The 13,219-nt window shown below is 42.0% G+C and overlaps 1 long non-coding RNA gene across 2 annotated transcripts; it reads left to right on the forward strand.

Moving 5' to 3' along the window:
• Positions 1–7,247: 7,247 nt before the first annotated feature.
• LOC149402387 (uncharacterized) lies at positions 7,248–10,890 on the forward strand. 2 transcript variants are annotated; one of them, XR_016295978.1, is made up of 5 exons: positions 7,248–7,639; positions 8,956–9,085; positions 10,097–10,142; positions 10,390–10,577; positions 10,684–10,890. It is a non-coding gene; the product is annotated as an uncharacterized LOC149402387 (long non-coding RNA). The 2 variants fall into 2 exon arrangements; XR_016295977.1 differs by having other exon boundaries at positions 7,249–7,639; positions 10,394–10,577.
• The last annotated feature ends 2,329 nt before the right edge of the window (positions 10,891–13,219 follow it).

A 13,219-nucleotide genomic window follows, 5' to 3' on the forward strand; every position in this document is an offset into this window, starting at 1 on the left:
GTAAATTGCGCCGGTGTTAGGCCAGCGTCTTCGGAGCTCGTGCCATTGAGTGACCGAGCGGTTATGGTGCGCCGGCTGAGCCTGACGTCTTTTGGGTTCGTGCCCTGAAGCAAGCGAACGCGCTTTGCGTCGGATTAGGCCGACGTCTTTTAGTGTTTGCGCCCTGGAGCGTCGGAACGTAGGTGCGCCGGGTTTGGCCAGCGTCTTTTTAGTGTTCGCGCCCTTGAGCGTCGGAACGTAGGTGCGCCGGGTTAGGCCGACGTCTTTTGGGCCCGCTTGCCCTGGAGCAAGCGAACGCGGTTGCGTCGGGTTAGGCCGACGTCTTTTGGGCCCGCTCACCCTGGAGTGAGCGAACGCGGGTGCGTCGGGTTAGGCCGACGTCTTTTGGGCCCGCTTATCCTCGAGTAAGCGAACGCGGTTGCGTCGGGTTAGGCTGACGTCTTTTGGGCCCACTTACCCTCGAGTAAGCGAACGCGGTTGCGTCGGGTTAGGCCAACGTCTTATAGGCCCGCTTGCCCTGGGGCAAGCGAACGCGGTTGCGCCGGGTTAGGCCGACGTCTTTTACTCAAACCCTATTGCGGCGGGTTAGGCCGGCGTCTTAGGTGTTCGTGCCCTGAGGCTGGCGAATATTTGTTTGGCTCAAATTTGGCCTTTTTAGGGTTTGAGGCAGCGCCTTTACGTGACTTACATGCGTCCCGGAAGACGTCTTTCACCTGCGCCTTTACGCGTCTTACGGCACGCCGGGAAGGCCAACGTTTTACTCGAACCCGTATGCACGAAGGGCCGTCGGGGTCTGAGCTTCCTAAGTCTGTATCCCCGTGGGGGACTTAGGCATGGGTTGAGCGACCGAAGTGGTCGTGGGTTGAGCGACCGAAGTGCTCGTGGGTTGAGCAACCGGACTTATGTGTTGCGCCGGGTTAGGCCGGCGTCTTTGAGCTCGTGCTATTGAGTGACCGAGCAGGTGTGTTGCGTCGGGTTAGGTCGACGTCTTTTCTCGGACCCGTATGCCTGACGAGCCGTCAGGATTCGAGCTTCTTAAGCCTTTGTATCCCGTGAGTGGGGGGCTTAAGGTTTTTTTTTTATGCCGTAATTTCTCGAGTGTACGTCTCAGGACCCATAGCCCCCCGAGTTTTTAGTTTACAGGTCATGCCATGATGACTAAAAACTGTGATAAAGTGGGTGGAAAGACCTCAAACTTTATTTCTTATTAAGTTTTGCTGACAGGGAACATCCTTGAACAGTGGCGCGTAGGCCTTATTGAATAAGGGAAATCAGAGCAATAAATGGGGAGACTTGGTCACTGGTGGTACTGCCTTAAGTGCTCGGCGTTCCATGGGTGCCGGATTGGAGTTCCGTCCGTGTGTTCGATGTAGTAGGTTCCGTCGTGTATGACTTGTCGAACCCTATATGGTCCTTCCCAATTTGGGCCTAGGACCCCGGCGCCTTGCACTTGGGTGTTTTGGAACACGCGTCTGAGTACAAGGCTGCCGACGGTGAAGATCCGCCTTTTGACTTTGGCGTTGTAGTATCTCTCAACCTTTCGCTTTTGTGCAGCAAGTCTGGTGAGGGCCTCGGATCTTTTCTCGTCGATCAGATCCAATTCGAGGCGCATGGCCTCATCATTTTCTTTTTCGTCGAAAGTGTTGACCCGGTAGGTGGGGACTTCCATTTCCACTGGGACCACTGCTTCAATCCCAAAGGCTAGGGAGAAGGGGGTCTCTCCAGTGGCGTTTCGAACGGTCGTTCGATAGGCCCATAGGATGAAAGGCAATTCCTCAGCCCAGGCACCCTTTTTGGCTTCGAGCTTTTTCTTGAGATTGCTTTTAATCGTCTTGTTGACGGCTTCCACTTGGCCATTAGCCTGTGGATGTCGCGGGGATGAGAATGTCTTGCTTATCCCTAATTGGGCGCAGATATCTCTAACCCTCGCGTTGTCGAACTTCGCACCGTTATCGGTCACGATCGACGCGGGGATGCCATGGCGGCATATTATGGACTTCCAGATGAAGTTTGTAGTGTTGGCCTCGGTGATCCTGGCCAGAGGCTCGGCTTCGACCCACTTAGTGAAGTAGTCAATAGCGACGATGGCGTATTCGTATTGCCTCGGGGCTTTGGGAATCTTGCCGATGTTGTCAATGGTGCCCACAAGAAGAGTTGTAATCTTTATTTTGTACATTTGATGTAATAAAGTGTCATGAAGACTCTTGCTTGTAATTGCCTATTCATTCATTAATAAAGTTGAAACGTTCATTCATTCTTTCTTTGTTTGAAGCTTTATGATAAAACCTTAGTCTTTTAGTCTATAAACAAACTTAACAACTTACGAAGAGACAAATGTAGATTTGCATGAACAAACTCTTCGTAGTTTGCTTAAAACGATATATTCGCAATCTTAGGGTCAAAGGACTATTGACCTCAGTATGATTGGTAGAAGAATCTATGATGTCTGGTTATGAGGCATTGAGAGTTGGAGACTCTATAGTTCTTGTAGGTATCTTCCGAAGGTACTGAATTGACCAGTGCACTTCTAGAGACAAGATAAAAACAAACCATTTAACCTCTTATGTCTCGAAGTCACTATGTATGAATTGCATCATGCTTACCTTAATCCTGAAATGAGACATGCCATTTCATAGCTTAGTATTCTCATTTGAGAAAGTCAGAGTTCGGACTCACTATGTGATTTCGAACAGGGCCTATTGGTGAAGTACTAAGTTGTGAGTATGTCATGAGTAACTTTGTGAAGTTCTCATAGATATGGAATTCATGTACAAGATTGCTGAAATGCAATGCATGTCACCTCATGCTTTGTTCCTTGGAGTGTGAATAAATGAACTGGCCAGTGTCCAAATTGAGTCATGACTCTTTTGGATGAAACAATGTGACTTGTTAGCTCCTCGTCAATACATTGTTTCTAACTTATTCACAAGCGACAAAGGAGTTGAGGAAATAACAGCTAGAAGGGTAAAATGGTAATTTAGTAAATCCCGACTAGATGATGACATTCATGAAGGGTAAACATAGATAATATTTAGTGGATCCGCTCATCATAATTAGGTTGAATTCTTGAGTAGAAAATAAATTCATTTGAACCGAGAGATTTTCAGTGTCAACTCTTTAGTGGAGTCAGTTGGCATTAAGCTAAACTTGGAAAAGGTTTGTGAACTTTTGAGTCCAAGTGTTTAGCTCAAGCTTTGTTCATTTGGGTCCATGAGGTCACTGTCACGAATCACATCGATAGGAATAGTTAAACTGGAAGCTAAGTCAAAACAAGAACGAAAATAGTTAAAAGGGTATTTTTGTCTTTTGAGACAAAGGATGAAATGAATGTCAATAAATTTTTTGACAAGTTCATTTGATGACTTAATGTCACTCGGCCATTACTTGATCATTGGGCCTTGTGAATTAATTTCGTTTCATAAGAATTTTATTGAAAATTCTAAATGGGCCTTTTTTATGTTGTCATGAACAAGTGAAGAAAATTCTAGAAGCCTTTCTAGAAGATTTGGGCGCCTACTACCCAAGAGGAAAGAGAGTTTATTTTGTGCATAAATGTATTTAGATACTTGCCAAAAGAAAAAGAGGAAACAAATTTCCTATGCATGGCATAAGGGAATTTCGGCCATAAGGGTCAAGAGAGAAGCAAATAAAAGACGAAACAAATCCAAGGACTTGCTTGGCAAGTCTTGTCCGTGTGCCTCATAGAAGAAAAGGGGGAATTGGCTCATTAATATGTGATATTCTATAGAAGAGGAAACTACCTTATTGAAGGCAAGACCTCTCCTATAAATAGGAGCCTCATTCCACACTTTTCATTCATCCAAGTTTAAGAGATTTGAGAGACTCTCTCTCTAGAACTTGTGGCCGAAATTCCTCTCTCTCTCTCTAGTTTATTTTCGATTATTCTTGTTTTGGCACCTAGGTCCTCACTCGACCTAGTGTTTAGCTTTGCGACTTCAAGACTTGTTCTTAAGTCGTAGTGTTTAAAAGTGCCCACTCACTAATTCCTTTATTTCGAGTGATTTAGTGATAGAAACTTTCGTGGTTGCTCGAGGTGCCGAGGAAAGAAAGAGAGACGTGCTGCGAGGGGAGACGAGCGTTGCAAACTGTCCAAAAGCTTCTTCAAAGTTCAAGCTTCAAGAAAGGTTAGTAAACTTCTAGCTCATATTAGTTTTTAATTACATGTACTTGCTCTTTGTCTAGGTTAGTAAAAACTGTTTTTACTTGTAAAGAAATTTTTTAAAATTCCGCCGCTTCCCGAAGCGTTTAATCTTTTTCTTAAACCCTAGATCAATTCCAACAAATGGTATCAGAGCTATGGTCAAAGAGATTCATGTACATGTTTTTAAAATTATGAGCTTGAAAATCGTTTTCGAAAGTTTACTAATTTTGTGACAAGTTAGAATTGTTATCTTAGATTTTTTTTAATTTATTGGTCATGCCTTTAAATTAAAAACCATGTTGATTTTCTATGAGTTTGGGATGTTTTTAAAACACATTAGAATCAGTTCTAAAAGTTTTTAATTTTTTATATTGAAAAACGTGTTTTAAAGGTTTGAGAAATTTCGAGTAACATTTTGTGACTAGTTTTGTTATCTTGCTAGTTTCTTATTTTTACTTGAATATTTTTATGCTTGTTGTTATTTCTTGTATGCCTTGTTATTACCTTGCTAATAAAACACAAATAAAAGCTTTAACAAACTTCATAAAACGTTCCGTTACACTCGATTCTTTTTCGCACCTAAAAAGGACCAAGCTTTAATTATTTCTTTTTCTTCGAGCTGGAGTAAACCCGCATTAAAAGTGGCATAACTCTCTGCTCAGAAATCTAAATTTAATGATTCTTCAATAAAATTAAAGCTCTGTCTATCCTCTGTCCAATGCCACCGGTTTCGGCTGAAAAGGACATCGGAGCCGCCAGATATGGCGATTTTACTCCGAGATGCGCGGCTGTCTGAAACTCCAGTTTTTTAGAAATTTGGATTTTCAAACCCCACTACCATGAGTTATAGAACTCTAATGAGAAAATTTTCTTGAGCAAAAATGTTTTTCATATGATTATAAACATGATGTGTAAGATTAAAATGTTTTGGTTTTTTGAAAGTTTAATTGAAATTGAGTTTTTACAAAACTAGTTTGAATTTTGAAAAACCGTTTTCACTTTCAAACTTGAAAATATTTTGTCATCCAAATCAAATAAATTTTCAAAATGTTTTCAAGACTATATCTATATCACATATGTTCAAAATCTATATGCTCTTGAAAATTTGAGTGGGAGGTCTCTTTGTAGACAAGCCGAAAAATAAAAAGATGTGTAATCTCAAACTTTAAAGTGTTCGAGTGAGTTGAAGTTCACACTTCCCTCATGCACTTTCCCGAAATAGAAAATAGGAAAAGATCGAGTATGTACCTTGTGCCTTTATGTACTAATACTACTCTGAACATGTCGATCTAGGATTCTCTTCTAGTTGTCCGCTCTGTCGCTCTCTAACTAGGAAATTTGTTTCCGAACTTATAAGAGTCGATGAACCAACTCCAAAAACTAAGTGGGAGGGTTATACTTGTTGTTTGTAACCCACGATCCCCAACACTAATGAAAGAAGCAATTAACGTGGGACTAAGAGCCGCTCTTGCGACCCTCACTTAAATGGGAGTACTCCAAGGCGTTATTGCTTCGATCATTGCTCAATGAGCTACGTCCGAGAGTGAGACGATGATGGCAAGGCCTCCCCTTGGGGGATTGTTTTTCAAAGTTGACCTTTTGGACTAAGTGGTTGGTTACACACTTAGGCTCAATCCCTAGTAATCCTCCCTTGAGGCTCTGCGAAAGGATGTGAGTGATCAAACCAATTTAAAAGGTGGCTAGTCAAAATAGATGTATTGACATCTTGGCTTAGCATTAATGATGTGTCATTTACTTATAAAAGGAGATTTTTGCGGCCTTCTCTTGAGGGAGTAAATTATCGTTTGGTTTATAACACCTTTGGATTTTATAAAAGTCTTAATAAAACTTAAATCCTAAACCAAAGACTAATCATAAACTTGTTTCAACTTTTATAGGCAATATGTCTCTCAACCCTCTCTCAACCATTCTTTCCTCGAATAAACTCGAAGGCGACAATTACGTCAACTGGAAACGTAACCTCGACATAGTCCTTACTGTCGACAAGCACAAATGGGTTCTCACCACCCCCTATCCTCAAACGAATGATGATTCGACGCAAGAGGAGAAAGACGCCCTGGCGGCCTGGCTTCGATCCGATGAGATTGCGAGATGCTATATTTTGGCATCGATGAACAATGTGTTGCAACAACAACATCGTGATTATGAAACTGCCACCGATATGCTCTACAATCTCCATGAGATGTTTGGAGGGCAAGGACGTCAAGCTAGGCAACAAGCGGTCCGACAATTCATGAACTGTCGTATGAAGGCTGGAACTCCCGTTAGAGATCATATGATGCTGATCATTAGCTATCTCAACGAGATATAGATCCTTGGATCTGAGATTGATGGGGAGACTAAAATAGATATGATCTTGGAAACTCTCCCCGAAACCTTTGATACCTTCAAGTTGAATTATTCCATGAACAAGCTAGAGTACACTGTTACCGAGCTCATGAAGGAACTTCAAACCGCTGAGGCACTCACTAAGAAAAAGAGGGTTCAAGGAGAAGTACATGCTACTGCCTCCACCTCTGGATCTAAGAAGAGACCTCGCAATGCCGAGAAGAAGAACCAATGTAAGGACGAGCTTTTGCGTCACTCGCATTTGGAGATTTGGAAATAATAAACGAGTTTCCGTTGTTACAACTAAATTCTCGAGTGAATTATACTCCAATGGATTTATCGAATTAATTTTAAATATGTTAAGGTTATGAAAAATCTCGGAATAAATAAAGGAATTATCGAGTTTAACTCGATTAATAAATTATTTTCGAAGAGACATTCCGGAAATTATTTTAAGAAACAAATTCTCAAGGAAGAGAATTAATTCCGAGAAACCTTAAATATATTTTAATTAATCAAGAACGAACGAGAAAATTATCGGTTTGAATCATATAATTATAATCCATTCGGTTATGGATTTAATTAAATAATAATATGAAGAGGACTTGGTTGTGACAATTTTTAAGGGACCCATTTGAAAGAAAACAAGAAAAAGAGATTGGTTTGAGAATAAAAGGATAATTCTTAAGCCTTGCCTCGTCGTCACACATGTGTCACGCTTCTATCCTTGCCAACCCAACACTTATCTTCATCATTTACTTTGATATTAAGTCTCTCTAGCCGAAATAAACAAACCCACGGGAAAAAAAAAACAAGTCACGCGAGAAAAAAAAAAAAGAAGAACAGAAGAAGAGAAGAGAAAGAGTGAGAGACCGAGGGAGAGAGAGAGAGCTCGGGGAAGAGAAAGGCCGAGAGAGAGCAGAAGAGAGCGAGAGAGCGAGTGAGCGAGACTGAGAAGGAGAGCGACCGAGGGAGAGGACGCGCGACCACCAGCACCAGCCCGAGACCCCAGCTCCGTGCGCGCGCCATCCAGCCGACCACTGAGCCTCGCTGCGCGCGACCGCCGTGAAGATTGAGCTGTCGCGAGCTAGAGAGGACGTTGGATGGTTCAATTCCTCCAGAAACAAGGTGAGACGTTTTACCCCAATTTCGAATATGGAAGTTAGGGTTTTTAGTTTTGGATTTTGGGGGTTTTTCCGTGAGTGAGATTATTGTTCGGATTTAACGGTTCTGAAGGTTGATTCGATGATGATTTTGATAGTGAGATGTAATGTTAAACGAAACTGAGCTCGTGTTTGTGTTGATTTGGTTCTGATGTTCGTTCTTTCTGGCTGAGTGTGCTCGTTGAGTATGTTTTGGTGTCGGGTTGCGCTCGATGCTCTCGTTCTTGTGTGTGTGATTTGTTAAGTTGTTTTTTTTGGTTGCGAGTTTGTGTCGAGTGTTAGACTCGGTCTAGGTGGGCGGCACAGGTCTCGGGGCAGCGGTTCGGGACGGCGAGGGCGCTGTCCAAGAGTGGTAGAGCTGCTGTGCGAGTGACGACGGAGCGGGGCTGGTCAGCGAGGTTCATCGGCTCGGTTGGGACGAGCTGTTGGGCCGGGGACGGCAGTGACGCTGTGGCGGCTCTCGAGGGCTATTAACGGCCGTCGGGTTTTCGTTCGGAGACTCGCGAAGTCTCGGTTTAGTGTTAGCAAGTCGAGAAATTTCCCGAGTCTCGACTCTAGTCGCGAACCTTTTTTTTTTAGTTTGTGTTGTGGGATATGTCGTGATGTATAAGTATTAGTATGTTTTATAATCAAGCTCGTTTTATGTAAGTCGTTAAGAAAAATAAATTAATATGTATCGTTACTAAACTCGTTGATGATTCAATTAAATTATTTAGTATCTTCATTTAATTTACGTTTCAAAACCGAGTTCGACTATAAGCTCGACTCGTTTACTTTAGAAAAAGAATATCAACGAGAAATGTTTCATTTACGTTCTCAAATACGTATAACTTGTCAATAAAAAGAGACAAGTCAAAAGAATATTTTCTAGAACATAATCAAGAAGTGTCGGTTTGAGTTATTTTCATATAACCTATATATGATATGGATTGTTAGTAATAACTTCTTTATACGTTCTTTTCTTTTAGTTTCGACCTCGGGAACCTATCCTAAGCAATGGGCTTTGTCCCGTCAAAAGAATAGGTGGTCGAATAGTGGGGCGTTTCTTAGCCTAGATCAGGGAAGTTGTTAAGGCCTTGTTCTTAGGCGTCGATTCTTTCCCGTCTCTGTTCTGTCATGTATTCCCTGATGTTTGTTTTTTTTAGACGCTCTGAGTAGCGTGACTAGGAGGATGTTTTGAATACGTTCCTTATGAGCTTTCTTTTAGTAGAAGAGTGTACGTTAGTAGATTAATGGACGAGATACTGAATACGCTCGATGTTCGATCTTTCTCTTCCATAGATAAGTCCAGATTGCTATAAGGATTAGCAGCGAGCAGGAAGGAGTTTACGAGGACTGGGTTATACGTGAAGTTAAGAAGAACCCTTTTTCTGGAAGAGAAGAATTCAGGATTGGAAAGAATCATATCCGGGTAAGTGGATTATAGGCACCTACAATATCAAGAAATATTATATATATCTTTATATATACATATATTGTACGTGCATTCTTTATATGCTTTCTAGTAAGCAAGATTAAGATAAGCCAAGAGATAAGTCACTATCAAGATTAAGGGCTTTAAGCCACTAACGAATTGGGAAACGGAATTAGTCCGGCTAACTAAAAATGGCTAGAGGATCTAGGAACCCGAGCCATTGTTACGTGTTTAGTTAGTTTTCCTTCCAAGAGATCCAGTCCTAGTAAACTGGGTTATGAGAGACTCTAGTTAAGACTCGTATTCAAAAGCGAGGATATTATGATAGGATCTTTGGGAGTCGCATCTCAAGATCTTATAAGTCACGAGTTAATAAGCGAAAAGAATATATGTTAAGATCGGGATTGAACCCGAACTAAGCAGTCTCTCATGTTAAGTTAATTAAAGAGAAAACACAGAATGGTACCGCCTCCGACATATACCCCTTGTTAGCAGGTACCTATTATGCTTCGTGCTGGTACCACATGGGGATTAGGCAGGAGACTGTGCACCCTCCTGTCTGGCGCCAATAAGACATGTGTCGTGCGGATATCATTAAGGGATCCCGAGCAGGAAATGTATTGTATGATGGGAATTGCCGGGACCTAAGCTGGCATATTCTCAAGTAAGAGGAGTTACCGGGACCTAAGCTGGTAATTCCATAGATTATGGTAAAAGTACGTTATGATGTGAATCACCGGGACCTAAGCTGGTGAATTCTTAAGTAAGACGAATCTCTCGGGACCTAAGCTGAGTGATTCCTAAGTAAGATGAATCGATCGGGACCTAAGCTGATTGATTCTCAAGTAAGGTGGATTTATCGGGACCTAAGCCGATACTTCCGCAAGTTATGATAAGATATGAACTTTATGTTATGCAGTGTTTATGTGTTATGTGCATGGTGCATTAGTTATATAGATATCCGCTTACTGAGTCTTTCGACTCACAGTTATTATCTTGATATTGTAGATAAAGGAAAGGCTAAAGAAAACTGAGCAAAGCATCAGCGAAACCGGTAAGTAAGTAGGCGTGTGTATGTATGGCTGCCGACCTGTGGCTAAGTCAAGGGCGAATGAGTCTGTTTTGTTTTTAAAAGACGAGTCTTTTGTTTATAAAGTTTTGAATAGTATGTTTTAAGAAAAACAAAAAAAAATTCGCCCATATTTTGTAGACGTTTATATAAATCTTTTAAAAGTTTTTCTAGAAAATGTTTTCCGGAAGCGCTTCCACCAAGGTTTTTATGGATTTTATTTTATGTTAAGTAAGATACGGAGAAATCTGCCGCGGCTCGCGGGCGAGCTAAGGCTCGCGGGTCGTGACAACCAACCTAAGGTTCAAACGAAGAAGAAGGCGCCAAAGGTGGACAAGTCAAAAGACAAGTGCCACCACTGCAATGAGCCTGGTTACTGGCGTAGGAACTGTCCTGCCTACCTCAAAACCAAAGTAAAAGGTATTGTACTTGTTACTGAAGCTTGTTTAGTAGCTGATAATGTATCATCGTGGATTATTGACTCCGCTGCTACTAACCATATTTGCTGCTCCTTGACTGGTTTTAGGAAAAGAAAAAGCTTAGAGGATGGCGACTTCTGCTTCAAATGGGGTGATGGGAGCGTGGTGTCTGCGAAGGCTGTGGGATCCGTGACGCTATCTTTTGAAGATCGAACTTTAAATTTGAATAATGTTTATTATGTTCCTTCCTTTGGGAAAAACCTAATATCTGTTGCTCAACTTTTCGAGCAAAATTATTGTTTAAAGTTTATAATGAATGGAATTCGTATTTCTTTTTCTAATTCTTTTGTCACTGATGCATGTATGAAGAATGGTCTTTTTACCATCTATCCCACTCAACCTTCTCTTTTAGACACCGAAATAGATAACGATCTAATTAGGGAGCCAAAGAGGATCAAACTTTCTGAATCCTCCGATCTAACAAAATCAGCATACCTATGGCACTTAAGACTTGGTCATATTAGTCTAGATAGGATTAAGAGACTTGTGAGGGACGGTCCACTCCAAGCCTTTGCAATAGGTTCACTACCTACTTGTGAATCCTGCATAGAAGGAAAAATGACTAAGCGACCTTTCTCTGATAAGGGTCGAAGAGCCACTGAGTTGCTGGAACTAATACATTCTGATGTATGTGGTCCGCTCAGCCAACAGGCACGTGGAGGATACGAATACTTCGTTAACTTCACCGATGATTACTCGCGATATGGGTTTTTCTATTTGCTTAAACACAAATCCGAGACCTTTAACGTATTTAAGGTCTTTAGGGCTTTAGTGGAAAAGCAAACTGGCAAAGTGATCAAAACCCTTCGATCTGATCGAGGTGGTGAGTATATGTCTGGAGAGTTCGATGACTTTCTTAAAGAAGAAGGTATCGCTTCTCAGCTTACCGCACCTGGCACACCTCAACAAAACGGAGTGTCAGAGAGAAGAAACCGAACTCTTATGGAGATGGTTAGATCAATGATGAGTTACTCATTACTCCCGCTTTCCTTTTGGGGATATGCCCTCGAAATAGCCGCCTATATTCTGAACCAAGCTCCGTCCAAAACGGTTCCTGGTACTCCTTATGAACGATGGACTGGCCGTAAAGTGAATCTTGGCCGCATCCGAATTTGGGGCTGCCCTGCACACGTGCTGAGGCAAAAGACTAGCAAGTTGGCTAGTAGGTCAGAATTGTGCCTGTTTGTGGGATATCCAAAGGAAACCAAAGGTTTTACTTTCTATAGTCCCGAGGACGATAAGACTTTCGTTAGCACGAATGCTCGTTTCCTTGAGGAGGATTTTGTGAAACATGCAAAACCTAGAAGCAAAATTGTGCTTGAAGAAAAGTTGGGTGAGGAAGCTTCTACCTCATCTGTAAGAACTGTTCTTACCCCAACTGAAACACAACCTAACTCATCAGAATCTCGTCAAGTAGTACTTAGACGTAGTGGGAGGGCTACTCAAAAGCCTGACAGGTACATGTCTTATGGAGACTCTCTTGTAGCCGTCTCTTACATGGATGATTCTGTTTCCTATAGCCAAGCGATGGCTTGTTCTGAATCAAACCTTTGGCTTGACGCCATGAAAGTTGAAATGCACTCGATGTATGTCAACAATGTCTGGAAACATGTAGACCTTCCTGAAGGGATTAAACCCGTAGGGTGTAAGTGGATATACAAGAAGAAAAGGGGTCCTGATGGGAATGTCGAGACGTTCAAAGCACGTCTTGTGGCGAAGGGTTATACCCAACAAGAAGGGATTGACTATGAAGAAACCTTCTCGCCAGTCGCGATGCTTAAATCCATCCGCATACTCCTATCCATAGCTGCAGCTCTCGACTATGAGATCTGGCAAATGGATGTCAAGACAACCTTTCTGAATGGCAATCTTGATGAACGCATTTACATGGCTCAACCAGACGGTTTCGTGGAAGAAGGTCAAGAGACCAAGGTTTGTGAGTTACTTAAGTCCATTTATGGACTAAAGCAAGCATCTAGGTCATGGAATATTAGATTCGATGAAACTGTGAAAAGCTTCGGCTTTGAACAGTCAATAGATGAGCCTTGTGTTTACAAGTTAATACACGAAGGCAAAGTTGTGTTTTTGGTACTATATGTCGATGATATACTACTAATTTGTAATGACGTGGGTAAGTTATCTGAGGTTAAGGTCTGGTTGGAAAAGCAATTCGATATGAAGGATCTAGGAGAAGCCGCGTACATTCTGGGGATCCAAATCTTTCGAGATAAGAAAAACCGGACCCTGTCGCTCTCTCAAGCATCTTATATTGATAAGGTGATGGATCGCTTCTCGATGCAAGACTCCAAGAAGGGTCAAACACCCTTTAGGATTCCAGGATGCTTACATACTCAGGTACTGACCTGACTATGACGGGATATACCGACTCTGATTTTCAAGCGGATAAGGATTCCAGGAAATCCACTTCGGGATCTATGTTCATGCTTAATGGTGGAGCTGTTGTGTGGAGAAGTATTAAGCAATCTTGCATTGCTGACTCCACAATGGAAGCAGAATATGTGGCTGCTTGTGAAGCATCCAAAGAGGCTGTATGGCTTAGAAAATTCCTTAAGTATTTGGAAG

The sequence above is a fragment of the Urtica dioica genome, chromosome 3 (genome assembly GCF_054948205.1).
Source record: "Urtica dioica subsp. dioica isolate 48M chromosome 3, U.dioica_male_clone48M_v1_H2, whole genome shotgun sequence".
Lineage (NCBI taxonomy): Eukaryota > Viridiplantae > Streptophyta > Magnoliopsida > Rosales > Urticaceae > Urtica > Urtica dioica.